General features: G+C 47.1%; 1 long non-coding RNA gene across 1 annotated transcript; it reads right to left on the bottom strand.

Annotated features, from left to right (window-relative positions):
* Positions 1-2992: 2992 nt before the first annotated feature.
* LOC142073311 (uncharacterized) lies at positions 2993-15859 on the bottom strand. Its single transcript, XR_012670117.1, has 3 exons — positions 15587-15859; positions 9507-9613; positions 2993-3487 (listed from the first exon to the last, which is right to left on the bottom strand). It is a non-coding gene; the product is annotated as an uncharacterized LOC142073311 (long non-coding RNA).
* Positions 15860-20917: the final 5058 nt, after the last annotated feature.

Genomic DNA, 20917 nt, shown 5'->3' with positions numbered 1-20917 from the left:
TAAAGAAAAAATTCAAGTGCCCAGATCAGATGTGTTAGAGACCAAGAGTGGAGAGTTCAGCAGGAACGATCGACATCTAGAGATTGTTCCTCAGAAAGAACAATCAGCAGAGCAAACTCTACGGATAGCAGATGCAGAACAAGAAGACGACTCAAGCATTCCAAACCAACCACAGCCAGTTGTGGCAACTAATGGACAGCTAGATGACCACGCTGTCATGCGTTTAGGTCATGTAATTAGAAAACCAGTATGATTCAGAGCCACTTAAGACTGATATGTACTGAACTTCAAAGACAGCATGGTGGTATAAATATTGTAAATGGTAGGAATGTAGAACTTAAAGGGGAGATGTAATAGAATGCTGAATTGTCTTATACTGCTCAGCCCCGAGGAGGTGCTGTGTGTAAAATACCCTGTTCAAATGAATCTCAGCCAGACCTGGAAGAGCATAAAGGATCTTATGATGAACACAGCTGGGGTGTGTATGCAGGCTGGGACCAGGTCAGAGCAGGCACAGGGGCAGACACCTTGAGTAATGCTGAGCTGACACTAACTGGGTGACAGCACTGGGGGGATAGTCCAGGCTTGGGCAGAATGCGCTAGGGAGCTTGCGGATTGCTTTGGTCACTTTTGTGGGTTGGGGTAAATCTGGAGGGTTAGCAGCTAGATTTGGAATTAACGTGTGTACTTTCACTTCGGCATAACAAGCTCTAGGAAGGCCACTTAAAGAACAGAATGACGAGATCTGAAGAAAAGATGAATAGGGAAGCTTACAATGTAGTCTTTCTGTTTAGGCAGAATTTTCTATCTTGTGCTGCCTGTTATCTCTCTACAGCTCTCTGTCGTCTTGGCATGCATTTAATGTATGTAAAAATATAAAACCAATAGACATTTGCAAGAACTACTAAAGCTTTGTTTAATTGTCATTGTAGCAGAGCCCATCTTCTCTGCCTCCCGGGACGCCATCTTCAAATGGTGCAGACTTTAGATTATAAAAGGGGTCAGCCTAGGACACCAGACATGAGCCTTTATGAACGTTGCAGAGACATGTATCTAGGTCTCACTTCCTTTATCTCAGATTCTGTGTAGAATAATTCCAAAGATTCAGGACATCTGGCTGGTGAGCAAGAACTGAAGTGGAATAGCTGCTGAATAACTAGAATTTCCCACAGCTTGTTCTAGTTGGCTGCAAGTAATTAGGATCTTTTAATAGAAATGTTTGACTCTAGATGTATTTTAAAACGAGCAAAATAATTAAAGAAATTGTTTAAAAATTAAATCCATTTTATAAGTACAGGACAATGTCTAACACCCTAAGTATCTTTTTAGCCCTTTTAATGAAGAATGAAAAACATGCTGCTATAATAGATAAGAATCTACCTCTACAGAATGCAGATTTACTGTTACTGGAACAATGAATTTTCCTTGGAAAAGGTGGAGATAGGTGTCCTGTATCCAACAACTACTCTTTAATTTTCTGACCTTGAGTGTCATGAGACATTTGGTCTGAATGTCACAAAAGAACATCTGATTAGTTATAGCCTCTTGATTTGGGTGTCCTGTGAAGAGCTGGAGACATTCATCACAGATAATAATTTAGCTACCTTTCTGGCTTGCAAATAGTTTGTGAGCCAATCCTCATTGTCTAAACACTTGTTTCTCACTAGTAACTTTCAGGCTTGTTTCTGCTTCCTGCTTGGATGACAGACACTTCAAAAAGTAGAATAAGGACCAGCAAGTAACCCACCTCTGGTCCAATGTTTGAGCTGAATAGCTGTTAGTACCTAAATTTGTGAAAACTCTGGGATTCACAGACATTTCTAGGAGTCCTGGGTGGTTCTCCAAACTCTCAGGAGTAATTAATGATCTGATGCAGCAAACACAGCTCTGAACTTCTATTAATAGAAATGCTCCTGTCTTTTTATTTTTAAATGTTAACCATCTCTAGTGTTGTAATGTCCATGAAAAGCAGACACCCCAGTCAGCTGATAATCAGACTCTCCGGTAACTCCGCTCACCCTCTCCTGCCTCCCATTAAATACCCGCACACTTCAAAATACGTGCACCTTTGAATTGAAGTGCTGTGTGTCCGAAGAATTTTCTTGTCCGGAACTGTGCCTCTTGTTGTCTTTCTGGCGAAGGTCAGATGGGTAATAGCTAGCTTACCCTGCTCCTCCCAGTGCCGCCCAGAGGGTTCAGGGGCCTGGGGCAAAGCAATTTCGGGGGCCCCTTCCATAAAAAAAGTTAGTTTTGCCGCCCCGAGTGGCAAAGAAAAAGAAAAGAGAAACCCAAGTCGTGCCGCCGAAGAAGGAAGAGGACAGGAGGCCCCACCGCATTGCCGCAGAAGACTGAAGCGGAGCCGTTGAGCTGCCGCCGACGAGGAAGAGAGGGACTGAAAGACCCGCCGCCGAAATTGCCCCCGCCCTGTCTGCAGGGCCTGGGGCAAATTGCCCCACTTGCTCCCCCTCCGGGTGGCCCTGGGCCTCCTCCCGCAGAGGGGGGGGAGGTTTGGGTGTCGTTCTAACACTCTGTGCAGTGGCAGCTGCTGGCCAATGCCTAAAAGACAGAAGGCAGGGCCTAGATGTACTGCTGCTCTTGATGAGGCAGTACCAGAGCAGGGATCCGCTGTAGCTCTATATAAGGTAACCACAGAGGGTCAGACTTGCAGCTAAGTAACTACTAATAAAGCATTCATCAAGTCAAACAAACACTGTGCTACTTGTCTGTGAGGTTTCTCTGTTAAACGGCACGGTCCTAGGGGAACATGTTAAGGGAAGCTATCCTTCGAGTGACTTCTGCTCTTCTTGGCCAGGATGTGTTACCATCATTGTAAATTCCGGTCATGCCAATGAGTTGAAAATTCAGTTTCAGAAACTCCTATTCCGACGGCATTGCAATGTCTTCATAAAGCAGCCCCCTGGATACAAAGGACAAGGCAGATCGGACAGTTTGGTAGGTTTGGAAATCAGACATTTCTTTATTTGCAGTAAAAGAAAAATAATAGTTTGCAAGTCCTAGATAGCTGTTTTTGTGCTCCAATAACTTACAGTTCATAATGAATTGATCTCTCCCGTACACGTTTTACACTTCCCCTCCCCCCCAGAACAGCCTGATTATGTATTTCCTACAGGGACTGGAGCAGTTATCACACTTATTCCTTTCCTGAAAAGTTCTATTGAAAATGAATGCACACACAAATCCGTAACACAAGTGAGAGCTAAGGCTGACACCACAGTCCTCTTTGTACGCATGCTTTAGACCCTGTCGCTGTCAACGCATGGCTACGGGAGGGGTGGGGGGAGAGAGTGCACAGGTCACCGTCCTAAATTCCAGCCTCTAGCCTTTCTCCTTCCATTCTTTGGAACGAGGTAAGAAGTACATTGAATTTTTGAGCCTTTGATGGTTTAGAGAACATACTGTCTTGTTCCAATCCTGTGGTGCTTTTGAGCAGACAGCATTTCCCATGGTGATTTTGTGATGTGCATACCTGGAAGCAATGATGAGACCACAGAATTAGTTTCCTCTTGTGCCCTGAACTGGGATTTGAACTGGGATTCCCAGAGGTGCAAAGACCCGGCTGTACCACCTTGTCCCCTGTAATGTGTCTTATTTTATTCATCTTCTGTCTTCAGTATTTTTTTTCTCCTGTGTGGCTGGTGGCAATTTAAGTAACTATTCTGTGACCTGTTGCATACAAACATAATGGCTCAATGTAAATGTCAAGTTATATAACTGCGATTAAGACTAACAAAATGGATTGAAGTTAGTGATCAATATACTGATTCACTTTCAACATGTTTGTTAATATGTGACAATATATATTGGCTCTAATCTACATACATCAATTTCTGTGTATAATCTTATGCCATGTTTTAAAACAATGTAGTAGGAGCCTAGAAGTCAAGACTACTGGTTATTATTTCCAGCTCTGCCACAGATGGCTGTGTGACCCTAGGCAAGTCATTTATTCTTGTTGTGCTTCAATTAGCATACCAGCGAAATTGGATGAATACTACTTAAAGTTTCTATAGCCCCCTCCTTCTGAGGATCTGGAATGTTTTACCAGCATCACTTCATAACCAGTCACACCTTCTCCCTTAAATCTCCATGACTCTGACAACTTTTTGGACAGATGAAATTCTAGGACAGGTGGATGATTAGAAGATAGTGGAAGACTTGCTCTAAACATGCATAAGCAGCAACTAAGCTGGCCCCTTTAAGAACTTCTATAGCACGTCTTGTAAGTGATGATGAAGGAAGCTGGGACCATGCCTGTCTGAAAATATTTTTAATTGTGGGGGACAAATAGGCTAGGAAATAGTATGTAAGTGTGACGACCATCAGTGGTATTTCTACTTCCGTCAAGCACTCAGCACACTGAAAAAGGGCTGATTTCTCTTCTGTCTGCACTGAAGCTGGGACCTTTTGTGAAAGGGGCAAATAAATCAAACAGGGTAAATAAACCAAAATTATTGGTTTAATCACTTTATACTGACCTGGTTCCCTTTTGCCTGCTAAACCCTGATAACTGTGGAGTGTTGGGAAAACAGCTCACAACTTTCTAGTGCATTGGACGTGGGTTAATTTAAAAGCCGAACCCAATAAAGTCGTTGTGTTTACTGGTTTCAGAGTAGCAGCCGTGTTAGTCTGTATCCGCAAAAAGAACAGGAGGACTTGTGGCACCTTAGAGACTAACCCATTTATTTGAGCATGAGCTTTTGTGAGCTACAGCTCACTTCATCGCGCTTACTCCTCTGGGCAGGAGGATCGGCCGCACTGGTACACTACTCCCAGCGGTGGGTGTGTTTTGGCAGTAATGCCAACTCTTGCAATGTTTCTGGGAGATTGCAGAGGGCTCTGGAGCTTGTCTGGCCATTGACGTGAGACGCCCCAGCCCCCTTACAAAACCGGCAGTGTCTCCACTTGCGGCTCTCCCAGGAGGGGAGGAAGGAGCAAAGAGCCCACCCAGTCGCCCCCGCTCCTGGGAGAAAAACATCCAGGACTGTGCTTCTGCAGCACCTGGCCTGGGAAGGGGCAGAAGGGGTGAAGAGCCCTTGGAGCTGGCCTCTCCTGCAGCCTGGGAAAAGGGAGAGGGGGATCCTGCTGCAGCCCCCAGGACTGGGAGAGTGGAGCGATGAAGGAGCAGAGGTGAGGCTGGGGATGGGGGTACGAACTGAGTGTCTGAACTGAAGAGGGTGGGGGCTAACGGGATTGGAGCAGTGGGTGGGGACAACAGGCAGATCTAGGGGTGAGCACCCCTGCAGTGGGAGCCATAATCCCCTACCCGATAACCTTGGGAGAATGGGAACTGCTAACTGTCACTCGTGCACACTGGGAATGGGTCTGGGGAGTTCAGAAGTCAAACCACAGACCGAAACCCACAACACTCAGGATTTTCGAGCACTCCAGGGTGGCCGTGTTGCTACAGCCTAGAGACTCGCATTCGAACTACGCTAGCAGGTGCCAGCTACGTTTCATAGCCTCTAAAGCAGTGGTTCTTAACCTTTACTGCAGCCGGCTCCCCTTTCGTTCTCAAAATACGTTCTCGCACCCCTTATCAAAAATCGTTGAAATAGGTCAGTTCTTTAAACCTAGACATATTTTTTGTTTGTATATTGCAGTAATTGTTAAAAAATGTATCCTGTTAATACACACACGGGTTTGAGGAAACACAGTAGTTGTACTTGCGTGCCTGTGCTTAATGTGTGTTTTCGATGATTTACCTTCTAAAAAAATCTGGCCTGTCTCACACCCCCAGAAAGGGCATCTCGCAGCCCCAGGGGGTGCGTGCACCCCAGGTTAAGAATCACTGCTCTAAAGGCTGGTTTCAGCTTTTTACCCCGTTCACATTGGACTGAATGCGAAAGGTGGTTCTAGAACAAGTGGCTCTGCGGGGCTCACCCAGCAGAACGGGTGGCGTGGCAGGCCCCCAGCATGTGTTCATAGTCCCAGCTAATGACTCTTGTCCCCTGGATGGGGTGAATTCCATCAGTTTGGAGGAGTTTCCAAACCGGCCCTCTTTCAGAGGGGCTCGCCTTCCCTCCTCCAGGGAACCGGAGACAGGCTTGAACCCACCCATGGGTCTCCAGGACCTTGCCATGCCCAGGCCCTACGTGTCGTATTGCCAACCTCCAGAGAGCAGAAATGCCAATCCCGATATTCTGGGAATCAGGTCCCAAACTGTCATGACCAAGAGAGGCCGGTGTGGTGCCCTGGGCTGTGGTGGTTGTGCCTTCCCACCCAGCTGCAGTACATGCGGGACAGTCAGCACCCCACTGTTTTACCCACTTCTGACTTCTGTAACAGTTACTCCGGAGATTAGCGCTACCCCTGCAAAGAGCGTGGGAGGGAACCGAGGGGTCGGGACTCTAGCAGGAGGCAAGCAGGGCACTCTCAGGTAGCTGACTTGGAATTTGGGATCTGCTTAATGAACCTAAGGTGCCCCGCACTACAAGACCCTGATCACTGCCACTTGCAGACCAAATGCGGGTTATATGGCGCTTTGCCTAGCCGTGTCTAGACTTTCATGACATTCTCTTGGGAGGCTGGGTGACCGCAAGGTTTCAAATCTTAAATGTATCTTTTTTAAAAATGGATTCTGTGCTCTCTCACCCATGAACAAAGCCAGTCTGCGAACCTGCTGACGCCTGCAGTGTGACGCTACACACAGCTGGGGAGACACCAAAGCAGCTGGGAAGATGCTCTGCATCTGTACTGCAGCACCTACTTGCGTCGCTGTGAAGGACATAAAGAGCGAGCAAACCAACAGAAGGATTGCTTGAGAGGTGATGGAATGAATGTTCAGCAAGCAGCCTGTATGCTGAACAAATGCTTAAAAAACAATATTTCTGCTTAAAATATTTTGCTGACTAATGCAAGTTAAAGGGAGGAATGCGCTTTGAGCGGGGATAAGCTTTCAATTCTGGCTTAATTTTAAGCATGCATTTTAGCTTTTGGTTGAACATTTGATATGAAGGGTTGTTTACTGCTATGTCACCTACATGGCACCTTTCATTTTAAATCTGGTTTGTCGGGGACTGTGACGGGTGACATCAGGGACAGGTTCAGTAAGACTCTTCCTGTGGAAAGATTTTCAGTTTAGTTAATCCCTGTCTGTTCTGGGTTCGCGTAATTTACATGATAAGATACTTCTGTAATAGGTATATAGAAATTACAATGAGAGGAAAGATGTCGTTAAAGCAATCAGACTAAAAGTTTGGCTGTGTAATGAGCTCTCTGAAGAAAGAAAAGGAGGACTTGTGGCACCTTAGAGACTAACAAATTTATTTGAGCATAAGCTTTCGTGAGCGACAGCTCACTTCATTGGATGCATTCAGTGGAAAATACAGTGGGGAGATTTATATACACAGAGAACATCCAACAGCAACTGTTAATTTGTTGAATATTTATGTGATCAGAGCAAGATGATTCTTTCCCTTGTTGTTGAGGGCACCCAAGAGTGCGTTTGGCTTGATTACTTATGCGAGATTGTCTCCAGATATCCAATAAGCAGAGACAATCCAAGTCTGAACCCATGTCCTTTTTGGCCACCTTGTTCTGCATTTGTTTCCGCAGTGAAAGAGAGCAGGTTGCTTGGATTGTCACTAGCACTGGCCAGCTGAATGACAGCTTTTTCGGCTGGGTCTCCCCATAGACAGGGAGCTTATGCCTGCTCGCCTTACTCATGTGCATAGCAGAGTGCTGTAACATACACCCAGATGGCAGACCCGAACACAGTTCCTCTTTCCTAGCTACACTCACTGCGTCATAGTGGCAAGAGGGAATTCTCTAGCTTTCTGTCTGCTTTCTCCACCACAGCTGCTTTGTACTGCTAGGGTAGGGTCCAAGATCTGGCCCATAGCATAGTCCTCATCCATTCATTCCTTAACTGGCCGTGCTGGCCAACAAGGGGGGCCCACTAATGTCAGCTGTGCTGGTGCCGTGTGTGATATGCACACCTGTCCACTGAGAGCTAGATGGAAATTGCCCAATCAGATGCACTGAATACCTGGCAGATTGTGACTTGCATCGCTGCTCAATAAGAACTTCTGTAGAACAGTACCAAGCCTATCTCGACTTGAACCACTGACGCCCGTTACAATATTGTTGTCTTTGTACCTTGGCTATATAATCAATCCCCTGAGCTATCCCATATCCTCCCATATCCTCAAGAAGTGGTTAAAATGGCTGGGGCAAAAAATGACAGGAGGTTAAAAACAGTACTGATAAATGCAGCTTTCATGGGTGCTCTCTGATCATGCATTTAGTCAAAGCATGTGTTTAAAGTTAAGGTCAAGGAATAGATTAAGAAAAATGCTAGCGCTGTAGATTGATGGGAATCTTACTGTGCCGAAAGGTACAACACTTACTCCTGAAGGCATTCTGCACCAAAATTCTAAAAATTCTGCACCAAAAGTTAAAATATTCTGCGCGCAATATTTAAAAATTCTGCAATGTTTATTTGTCAATAAATAAATGTGGAGGTTCCTGTATGGCAATGGGAGCACAGGCACAGAGGTGGGAGATCACCCTGCAGCCCGCCCCAGACTTAGACTCGGGGGTGGGGCTGCACCCGACCCAGACACAGTGCAAGAGCCAGCCCTGCCCCAGAAACAACCCGGGGCTCTGCCCCTCCGTGCCAAGCACACTAGGTGTAGGCAGGCAGGCTCAGGCCAGCAGTGTGGAGGGGCTTAGTGTGAGGAGATCCAGGTGTGGGATGATAGTTCTGTGTGGAGCAATCTGGGTGCAGGTGGCTTGGTGAGGGGTCTGGGGGCGGGGGGGGGGGCGGGGATGTGGATGAACGGCTCATTGGGGGAGGGGTCTGGGTGCAGAGATAGTGGGACTCTGCAGGGGGGTCCAGGTGAAGGTGGTTGGGGCTCACTGGGGAGGTCTGGATGTGGAGGGCTCAGCAGGGGGTCCGGTTGCTGGCTTTGTGGGGTGCAGGTCTGGGCGCTGGCTTGGTGTGGCTCAGTGGGGTGGGGATCTGCATGCAGGGGGTTAGTTGGAGTGGTCCAGGTACAGGTGGCATGGGGCTTGTTGGGGTGGGGGTTCGGTTGGGGGGCTGGTCTGGGTGCAGGGGTGGGGTCTGGATGCAGGGAGGTGGGGGGTCTGTGTGCATGGGGGTTCCGGGCACAGGAGGTGAGGCTTGTCAGGGTGTGGGTTCAGGTGCAGGGGGCTCGGGGGGGGGGTTCTGGGTGCAGGGGGTGAGGTTTGGAGAGGCGATTTGGGTATGACGTGAGTCCAGATTTATGGGGGTTGGGCGGATGGGGGAGCAGCTTCCCGTACAGTGACCCCTTCCCCCCACAGCTGAGGAGCGATGGAGGCAGGAAATGGAGGGGTGCAGAACTTCTTGCAGTTGGAGAGGTTTCTGGGGGTGGGTCTGACCTAGCCCTGGCCGCTGCTTGCAGGGGAAGAGGAAGTCCTGTCCTCCCCAGCCCAGCCAGGACTAGCAGCTGGGTAGAAGCCACTGGCTGTGGTGTCCCCAGCCACCCCCCTCAGTGATTTACCTCTCTGCTCGCGGCTCCCGGCACCTGAAACGATGCACCGGCACTGCTGGTGAGTGACATGAGTGCTCTTGCGGCTTCCCTTCGCTTCCCCATCTGAAAGCCTTTTTCTGCGTGGAAGCAAAGAAATCTGTGAGGGACACGCATACTGTGCACATACAGTGGTGCTGAATTCCACCGGGCGTAAACACTAAATGGTCAGATGACGAAATATTAGACAACATATAAAGCCAGGATTTTTCCTTTACAAAACAATGGTATCTGGCAGATCCCTTCTCTCTAAGCTTTCAAGAAGAAAATACCAAATGAGAGAGAGTAGAAATATTTGCTTTGACTTCAGTAAAGTTGACCGGCAAGAAAAGAATCCTAGGTTCATAAACCCAAATGTGTTCATTAGAAGACAAAGTGGGTGAGGGAATATCTTTCATTGAACTAACTGCTGTTGGCGAGAGACCAGCTTTCCAGCTCTTTGTTAGGCATTTAACTCAGATTTATGTAAAAAATAAAACTTTAAATATCAATTGGATTTTCAGGGGTTTAATTGCTATGTGATGTGTAATTTCAACCCTGATGTAAATAACTCAACTATTCACATGAGCTATATATGTGTAATGAGATAATTATTGCTACATTACTATTACAATGAATATTTGTGCATTTAATTAACATTTTACCAGGTAGCAATTATAACTGAGCTAAGTACTGTTTAACCCGATAATACTTATTAAATGTTTGTCTTTTAACTCTACATGTGCCTCTAGGAAATTCTCAATTATCTCCAACCTCTGCTTTTCCTATGGGTTAGTTTCAGCAGAACATGTTTCACTAACTCGGACACTAGACCAGTGGTTCTCAAAGCTGGTCCACCGCTTGTTCAGGGAAAGCCCCTGGCGGGCTGGACCAGTTTGTTTACCTGCCGCGTCTGCAGGTTTGGCCGATCGCGGCTCCCACTGGCCATGGTTTGCTGCTCCAGGCCAATGGGGGCTGCGGGAAGGGTGGCCAGCACATCCCTCGGCCCGCGCCGCTTCCCGCAGCCCCCATTGGCCTGGAGTGGTGAACCGCGGCCAGTGAGAGCCGCGATCGGCCGAATCTGCGGACGCAGCAGGTAAACAAACCGACCTGGCATGCCAGGGGCTTTCCCTGAACAAGTGGTGGACTACAGTTGAGAACCACTGCACTAGATTTAGAACAGGCTTCTGAGGGCTGTGTTCCATTTTGCCATGGGGAAAGAAGTTCTGGACTGACTGTTCCTTCCCCCCCCCCCCCCCCCGGTAGTCCTAGAAGTAGTGCATGAAATAGTTCCAAACCAGAATCATCATTGTAATTCTGAAGTTTGGCCATTAGGAGTATGGAACAGCTTCCATATGAGGAGAGATTAGAAAGACTGGGACTGGTCAGCTTGGAAAAGAGACGACTCAGGGGGGAGGGGATAGAGGTCTATAAAGTCATGACGGGTGTGGAGAAAGTGAACCAGGAAGTGTTATTTACCCCTTTGCTTAACACAAGCAGCACAGGTCCCCCAGTGAAATTAGTAGGCAGCAGGTTTAAAACAAACCATAAGGAAGTATGTCCTCACACAATGCACAGTCCTCCTGTGGAACTCGTCATGGGATGTTGTGAAGGCCAAACTATAATTGGGTTCAAAAAAATAATTAGGTAAGTTCATGGAGTCCACCAGTGACTGGTTGCCAAGATGGTTAGGGACACAACCTCATACTCTGGGTGTCCCTAAACCTCTGACTGCTAGAAGCTGGGGCTGGATGACAAGGGATGGATCACTTGATAAATTGCCCAGTTCTGTTCATTCCCTCTGAAACATCCGGCACTGGCCACTGTCGGAAGACAGGATACTGGACTAGATGACTACTGGTCTGATCCAGTATGGCCGTTATGTTCATGATTATTAAAACTTGATTGGTCTTACATCTATTGGTGGTAACAGTTCTTTGTTTCCTTCAATGTGGGAATGTCTGTGTCTACACTCTGGAGCCTGTGTTGGTATAGCCAGGCTGGTTTAGCCCCCTAGTGTATATGCAGCATACACCTACAGGAGGAGGATGGGAAGACTAGTAAGAGGCCAATATGGCTCCATCAGGAGTTCTTTAATGACCTGAAAACCAAAAAGGAATTCTCCTTAGCAAGTATCCATGTTTCCACTTTTTGCAGGAGTACAAAAGAATAGCACAAGCCTGCAGGGACAAAATCAGAAAGGGTAAGGCATATGATGAGTTACACCTAGCAAGGGACGTTGTTGTTTAAATACATTAGGAGTAAGAGAAAGATGAAGTAAAGTGCAGGTCCTCTACTTAGTGGGAAGGGAGAACAAATAATGGATGTCATCAAGAAGGGCGATTAATGCCTATTTTGCTTCAGTCTTCACTAAAAAGGTTAATGGTGACCAGATAGTCAACAAAATTAATATTAACAAGGGGTAATGAATGCAAGCCAAAATAGGGAAAGAACAGGTTAAAGAATAGTTAGATGTATTCAAATTGGCAGGGCCTAATGGAATTCATCCTAGGATACTTAAGGAACTGAAGCAATCTTGGAACTGTTAGCAATTATCTCTGAGAACTCATGGAGGATGGGTGAGGTCCCAGAGGACTGGAGAAGGGCAAACATAGAATCTATCCTTAACAAGGGGAGCAAAGAGGACCCAGGGAATTTATGGAAGCCTAACTTCAGTACCTGGAGAGATACTGGAACAAATCATTAAGCAGTTTGTAAGCACCTAGAGGATCATAGGGCAAAATAAGGAGCAGCCAGCATGGATTTGTCAAGAAATAATCATGCTGAACCTACCTAATTTCCTTTTTGGCATGGTTACTGGCCGAGTGGATAGGAAGAAAGCACTAGACAGATTCTATCTTGCCTTTAGTAAGGCTTTTGACATGACATTCTCATAAACTAGGAAAATGTGGTCTAGATTAAATTACTATAAAATGGGTGCACAACTGGTTGAAAGACTGTACTCAGAGTAGTTACCAGTGGTTTGCTGTCCTAGTGGGAGGGTGTATCTAGTGGGATCCTGCAGGGGTAAGTCCTGTGTCCAGTACTATTCAATATTTTCATTAATGACTTGGATAATGGAGTGGAGAATGTGCTTGCAAAATTTGTGGATGACACCAACCTGGAAGTGGCTGCAACCACTTGGAGGACAGGATTAGCATTCAAAGTGACCTTGACAAATTAGACAATTGGTCTGAAATCATCAAGATGAAATTCAATAAAGACAAGTGCAAAGTCCTACACTTAAGAAGGAAAAATCAAACACAGAACTACAAAATGGGGACTAACTGGGTAGGCAGTAATACAGCAGAAAAGGATCTGGGGGCTGTAGTGGATCACACATTGAATATGAGTCAACAATATGATACAGTTGTGAAAAAGGCTAATATCATTCCTGGGTGTATCGGCAGGAATGTCAAATCTAATAGATGGGAGATAATTGACCTTCTCTGCCCAGGACTGATCCAGCCTCAGCTGGAGAACTGTGTCCAGTTCTGGGCGCTGCACTTTAAGAAAGTTGTGGACAAACTGGATAGCGTCCAGAGGAGAGCAAAAAAGAGGTCAGAGGTTTGGAAAACCTGATCTGTGAGGAAAGGTTAAACAAACTGGGCATGAATAGCCTTGAAAAAAGAAAAGTTCTCAGGTCCCCACCTCAATCTTCAGCTATGTTAAGGGCAAAGAGAACAGTGATCAGTTGTTTGCGCTGTCCACTGAAGGTAGGACAAGAAGTAATACGCTTAATCTGTAACAAGGGGGATGACGGTTAAATATTAGGAAAATCTTTCTAACTATAAGGGTAGTTAAGCTCTGGAACAGGCTTCCAAGGCAGGTTGTGGAATCCCCGTCATTTGAGGTTTCTAAGAACAGGTTGGACAAACACCTGTCAAGGATGGTTTAGGGTTACTTGGTCCTGCCTCAGCACCAGGGTCTGGACTACATGACCTCTTGAGGTCCCTTCTAGACTGATATTTATATGATTCTATGAAAATGAAACATAACATAAAATATGGACTAGCAACACAAGCAGGCCAAGGCTTTTAAAAAAACAAAGTTGTCGATGGCTATAATGGACCACCCATAGAATACTGCCTCTAGTCTCCTGTACCTGTCACATCCCCATCTGTTACCATCTTGAGTTGAGATGAGACTCTGCCCATAGCATGTGGAATTGTTGTTTTGCCCTCAGCCTTATAAACAAGGTGTTCAGTTGAATCCTTTCTGGCATAGTCGTCTTTACAACTGGGGCAGGGGAGCCTTTCCATCTTAAGAGTATTCTTCTCTTTGCACCACTAAGGGAAGTTGCAATTTATTTTCTTAAGACTGTTGTCCCATGGAGTGAAGAAAAATCATGTAGTAAACATATTTGATCTGGTAATTCTGGAAGCTAGAACATTTGGCTACAGTTTCTGAGACTGGGACACTGTCCATTTGTGTGTGTGTGCGTGAGAGAGAGAGAGAGATGACCACCCTCATTCCCCCACGTTCTCTGGTAGGCCGCATTTGAGTAAGTTTGTAGGAATCATGCCAATAATTTCAATGTGTTATACATGTTTAAGACTGTGCTGGCATGAATCCCATCTCCACAAGGTTCTGGAAGGTGCTTCCAATGCTGAAGGTTATTGTAATGGATGAAGTTAAGCGTGTTAACAAACCCAGGATCCCCTAGGCTGTCACTCTGCTATACCTTGGCCGCTCAGCATCTCCTGGTGAGAGCAGTAGTTGAACTCAGACTCAGTTTCTATAGGAGCACTCTCTCAGCAGTATAGGGCCTGAGCAGGGCCGTCCTTAGGATTTATGGGGCCCTATGCAGTATTATTAAACTGGTGCCCCTGTGCCCGACTTGCTCTTAGTAACACAAACATGAGCTTACAGTGTTGGAAAACTTGCCTCATGCACTTTATTAAAACCAGTTTAAACAGTTGAAGCACACTATAAAGCGGACAGACTACGCTTGCACGAAAGAAGTAGCACTACAGAAAAAATTCTGATTTATTGACAGAATGATGCAAATGATATTTTTTAAATTTGTCAACATTTTATTGGAAATTACTATGAAGAGGTATTGGAACAAGGATTTGCTTTTAATTAAGAGCGATCTTTCTGGCTGTTTTGGCTGCAAAATTAGAAATAATGTCATCATATGACAAGCACGAAGTGATGTCTTCTTCGATTGCAAGAACAGCAAGACCAGGCAAGCATTCCTGACTCGTTGTAGAGCGGAGAGAGTTTTTAATGAGCTTTAGTTTTGCGAAACTCCGTTCTCCTGATGCTACTGTTACAGGAATTGTCCGGAGAATACGAGTGGCAATGTACACATTAGGATATATGTCAACAAGTTTGCTGGTATGAATAAACTGTACAATGTCTATCACCGACTTCGCATGTGGCAACATTGATGATAGCATACTCAATTCTTCATACAGTTCAAGTCCATTTAAATAAAAATGATCACCCGGCTTCAGGAGGCTCTCTAGGTTCTTGTACTGTCATTAGCTGCTCTTGTTTTCCTATTTCGTTGGATTTAGTTATGTGCTACAAAAATCCAAACTGTTCATGGTGTGCTCGTAAGGTATTGCCTTTCATCAACGGGCAGATATTGCTTTATCCATCACAACATTAAAAAATTCAACCGCAAATTTCTTTTCTGGATCTTCTACCGTACTCCTTTCAGGAGTCTGATTTATCTTGTATACTCCCAAGTTACCTGAGGGGGGATATTGAGGGACGGGAGAGGGGCAGGTGGGGGCTCCACCGAGGGGGCACAGCCACCATCCCCACCCGCAGACCCCCAGAAGAAGCGCCTCCCCCCCTTGCTGACACACACCAAGCTTTGTACGCAGCAGACTCTGTGACAGCCCGGGCTCTGCTGGGGGCAGAAGGGACGAGGCAGCCAAGGATACCGAGCCGCCCAGCCCGCCTCATGGCATCGGAGAGCTACAGTTCCCTGCAGAGACCCCTGTGCCCTCTCCCTCGCACAGAAAGCGCTGCACCAGCGTATTTGGCTGTGTGAATACGGCCCCTGCCTAAGGAGACTGCAGCGCGCGCTGCGTGTGCGGGAGCCGACCCGCTCTTACCTGCTGTCCCGGTAGTGCCCCACATTTTCGGGTGCCCTACGCAGCTGCATATGCTGCGAATGCTTAAGGACGGCCCGGGGCCTGAGACAAAGGTGAACAGTTCTGATTCTCCTTAGCAGAGGGCATTAGTGTATAAAACACTAAACGACGACAGTATTAACTGCTTGAATAAAGGGGTGGAGGGGGGGAGTTTCCGGCGTGGGCTCTCCCACGGGAACTGCTGCAGTTCTGCTTACTGTTCAGTGCAAACTGCAAACTTATCCCTACAGCGAACCTCTCAGATGCTCTGCAGGGTAAAACTGCTTTTTAATCCCTCGCTAACAGGAACTGTCTGATTTTTGGCACGGGTTTTTAATGTTTGCTTCTGAAGCTGAGCCAGGATTTTTGAAGCCTTTGACAATGTGTTAAGTAGCTTCAGATTTTTACATGCTATCTCTGTGGATTTCAGTGACCCACCTAATGTACTGTTTGTTCCTAACAGCTTCCATTTGCATTCAGATGGATCCCGTTATGCTGAAGTCAAAGACAAAACTTGCATTCCCTTTGACGGGAAGAAGATGGTGCCCTGTGGTTTTTGTTTTTTGTCCAGCGTGACAGTGTCTGCCAGTTTAATACGTCTAAAACGTCTTCACAGAACCAAACGAGATTTGCACATAGATCTTCCTGCAAATAGGAAAGCTGTGATTGGAAGATCAGAAACCTTGAGGTAGTCTTTTATGGCTGATGCTGAGAATTCAAAATGATTGTTCATCACTTGAAAGACATCCGCTAAATTGCTACAAGGAAAAAAGAATTGTAATTCCTTTGCCTGAGATTGGGAATTATTGTCGGGCTCGAGTGCTCATCAAAAAAATCTGTTTTATGAAATAGTACAGCTGTCCAAATTGTAGACTCAGTTCTTTCTGCAGGAGACAATCATTTCTAGTATTCCTTCATCAACTTTTTACTGCCACAAAATGTTTGGTTTATTTTATTTGTGTTTTTGCCTGGACACCAAGGGCTCAATTCTGATCTCTTTTGCTCTCATTTTACACCTTTGTAACTCTGTAGACCTCCACTGACTTGCTCTTCATTTATACTTGAGATCTGAATCAGGCTGTTATTTCTCTGGATAAAGATGAGGCTATTGAAACCAGTGATTGAGTCTATTGAGAAATCTAAATACTGTATCAGCCAAGAAAGCCAGCTGCAGAATTCACAGACTCCAGTCTGATAAAAAGATTGGTGTACACATTTGTATTCACCAAAATTCTTTAAATTGTATTTGAAGGCCAAAAGCCCTTTTAAAAAGAAAAGGAGGACTTGTGGCACCTTAGAGACTGTGCCACAAGTCCTCCTTTTCTTTTTGCGGATACAGACTTAAACGGCTGCTACTCTGACAAGCCCTTTTGTGACTTTATACCTGTTGGTAACAGAAGGTGTTGATGAATCAAATTCTGCAGTTCACAGAGCTAAGCAAAGAGGTGAGTAATCTGTATTCACACTTTATTACAATTCTTTATACGGGTATTTGATGGCTAGAAATTTGTCTGGAGGGTATGTAGCATGCTTCAGCTGCTGTGCCCGAGGGAGTCCTGCTCTGTGCCATACATATGTAGAGCTACCGTAGCGTGTATTGTTTCCACCGTTGAAGCTGCACTGCCTTATGCAATCCTGGAAACCACAGGAAATGTCGGCTGAGTGGGAGAAGAAATGCTCTGTCGCTGGAGGGCAGCAGCTTGTGTTATCTGAAATACCCGGCCTAGAGCATGTATGGAGCAGGGCACGAGATGATGAGTTGAGTCTGCAGTTCCTCCTGTTTGTCTGCATGCTCCCTCGGACACAGGTTCAGCAGTGGGTGTGAACACCTGCACTCACGGACTGTCTTTGCTTTGAAACAGTGTTCTGAGCTGCACTCAGCCGAGAGCCTGGAAGAGCGTTTAAACCCTGCTGGTTTCCCCATGCACAAACCAATCCAGGCACAACGAACTCCGACCTCCCCAAGTCCACATGGAATTTGGGAATATCCCCAGAAACCTTCCCTTCCTACTGTGTAAGTGACTAATATTTAAGTCTATGTAGTAAATCATGGCCCAACTTATTTTGGTGTAACCTTGAAAGCAGGCTTAGCACCTCCCCTAGATGCACTGCTGAGGTAGGGGTTCCTCCTTAGCTAACCCAGAGTCAATATCTCGACCAGCTCAAAACTCCCTGAAGGACCACTCTGAAATGGCACTTAGCCACAGAGCAGAGAGAGCAGAGCCTATGCAGCCACAGGCTTCCCCCGCAACTCTGCAGATAGTGATGTGAGCCCCAGAACTGGCTTAATCCGAGAGAAAAGGGGGAGGGAAGCCCAAGTGATCCACTGAAGAGCCCTTCCTTTGGTGGGAGGTGAGGTGTGAAAGGCTCTTACCTTCCCCATAAGCACAGGCTGTGTTATCCAGGGAAGTAAATAAATTTGGACAAGAAGTTCTACCATCCCTCTCCTTGCTTCCTATTGGTGGTCAAGCTGCCCAGCAGGAGTTACTATATATTGTCCATACCGTGCAGTCCCAGTCCGGGGGAGAGGCTCTGGCTAGGAATTGGCAGTACCTTTGCTCAGAGGAGGTGGGAGTTCATGGATATGCTACTATCTCTTAAGAAAACGTTGCTGAACTGACCTTCCCTCTGAACACACAGATGCTGCTAGAAAACAGGGCAATGCTGTGGAGTTATATGAAATTAGTATGGGGTTAATCAAAGCATAGATTCTGAAGCCAGAAGGATGCTTGTAATCATCCCCGCCAACCTCCCGCATAACACACGCCATAGCCTTTTAAATGACCTCTTTCTGGCCAGGACTTCTATGTCATCCTCAGTCTTGTTGATCTCTCTGTGCACTCTCCTTCAAATCCTGTCATTGCTGGGCTTCTGCAGATCCATTCTTTCCCGGTTCCTCTTCTGTCTCTGACTGCTCCTTCCATGCCTCATGAGTGGGATCTCCTCTTCCCAGCTCCCTGGTTCGGCTGGCATCCCCCAAGGCTTGGTCTTTGGTCCCTGCTCTTTTCTACGCTCAGTCTTTAGATGCTCTTAGCCACAACCCTGCCTTCCAATACCATCCTTACACTGACGACTCACAAATCTAACCCTCAACTAAAGAGCCGTCTCCCTCCATCCAATCCCGCTCATGTTTCCGACACTTCCTTGTGGCCATCCAGCGAGCAATTTAATCTCAATGTAGCCAAAACTAAGCGTTTAATCTCTTCCCAGCTCCCAAAACTGCCAGGGCTTGTCTTGTTCCCATTTTCGCAGCGATTGAGGGTAACACCATCATCCCTATCACCCCGTGTATCGTCTTCAACTCTATCCTCCTCTTTCCAGACCCGCCTGGCTAGGCCATGTCCAAATCTTGCTGCTTCTGCCCACACATTCTTTTTCAGGGCTTGTCTACATGGGGGACTCCCATGGGTCTGGTTCTAGCCGTATAACTCTCCATGTGAACGCACTTGTTCTGGACTTGCCCTTTTCCATCTGGCCAGTAAGCTGAGATCTTGTTTCGGCCTCTCATGTCTCAGGTACTGCTGCTGCCTGGCTCACCCTTCTGACCGCCCCCAACCTTGTGCCCCTGCTTTGATTTCCCCTCCTCAGGTAATAAAATCCCAGCTCTTGGGTTTTGCCTTAAGGCCCGTCACCACTGAGCCCCTCCATTTCTGGCAGGAGCGTATCGAGCTACTGACCCTGCCAGGGATGGCAGCCAGCATTGGATGGGCATTGCCTGCTGCTCCCGCTGGCCTCTCTGCCATTTGCATGGGACAAAGTCCCCTGAGCATTTGTAAAGCTGCTGCCCTCTCCTTTACATCCTTCCTAAAAGCCTGCCTCTACTCTGCTGCCTGCAGACCACTCCTGTCTGGCCCGGTTGGGTATGCGACTGAGTGCCTTGCCACTGCCCTGTCTATCTTATTCGCGTGGCAGGTCCTGTTTGACAGCTGCACTGAGCTCTTTCGGTGTCTGTACAAGGTGGGGCCGTGACCTGAGGCTGGGTGTCTTAGGCACTAACATAAGCTCATCGAGATTCCACCCCATGATGCCTTGATGTAGGTACAAGGACACGTTTCTTTTGGCTGTTTGTGTGTAATAATACTGCACCTACTCCTATGGGAAGTTGCATCTCTTTTCCACCATAAATCCCCTTACCCTGGAGACTAGCTTTTATGGCCTATCATGTTGGAGGATAGACCGTGATAGGGGCACTTGGCTATACAGGCAGTATATGGACAGGTGCGTATCCTAAACAGCACGTCCTGGCCAAGTTACTCTTTGTAACGCCATTACATTCAAAGGGATGAATTTAGGTTTTTCCCTCACCCTTGAGCAATTACTTTCTGAAGGCTTGTCTACATGGCAGGCTGTGTGTGGCAAGCTGGTGCACTGGAGATTCATGCCCTAGCCTGCTGCTTAGTAACTTGCCATGTAGACAAGTGCTGAGTCACTGAAACCTCAGAGAGGGAATACAGTTTCATTGGACCGCAAACCTCTTATAAATTGCCATCCTAGCTTACACCTACCAGCTGTTGACAACGTCTATACTGTAGGGTCATTGAAACAGAATTCCTTCCATGGCTGGTGGAGAGTTTTCAATCACTTGCCTCAGATAACTTTAGATAGTTGACTTGCGTTTTAAGATTCCTGTTACGGTTTCAGGGACAGCTCTGCACCTGTCCCCATCTGGTCTCTGAGTGCACCCCTCCAGTGTCAGGCTTGGGCCTCTGCCTCTCTTGGGATGGATTCCTGCAGCTCGCTCTCTCTCTCTCTGAACAGCTGTTTGCAACTAGCTTTTGTCTCCACTGTGCTTACCCAGCAGGTTCAACCGGGTTTGGCACCTGTAGATCTTCCCTTCAGGGGTCTGTGACTGGCGGCATATGGTGACTGATAGGGGTGACGGATTCTGCCGTAAAGGGTGTGTGTGTGTGAGACCCCACCCCCTCGGTGGCCCCGCCCCTGCCCCTTCTTTTCCCCCCGAGGCCTCACCCCCAGAATCTGGAGCCTGGGCCCCTCCAGTTGCCCAGGGTGAGGTGGGGCCCAAGAGCAGCCCCTGGCCCGTGTGCCCACCCCTAGACCTCCCACCCAGGGCAGGTAGAGGGTCTGCAGGTCCCCACAGCTGCCCAGGCTCCCTGGGCCATTCTTACCGGGGCTGGGCTTCAGCTTCTGGCCTGGCCAGGGGGCGGGGCCTCGGGGTGGGGGTGGGGAGGGCAGGGGTAGGGGTAGGGTTGTCAGTTTTGGTTGGATGTATTCCTGGAGATTTCAAATCTTTAATTAAAGATTAATCTTTAGATCCTGAAGACTCCAGGCCAATCCTGGAGGCTTGGCAACAGT

Source organism: Caretta caretta, chromosome 9 (genome assembly GCF_965140235.1).
Source record: "Caretta caretta isolate rCarCar2 chromosome 9, rCarCar1.hap1, whole genome shotgun sequence".
NCBI classification, from domain to species: Eukaryota; Metazoa; Chordata; order Testudines; family Cheloniidae; genus Caretta; species Caretta caretta.
Note: the sequence above shows the minus strand (reverse complement) of the source record. Positions and strands in the feature narration are given on the sequence as shown.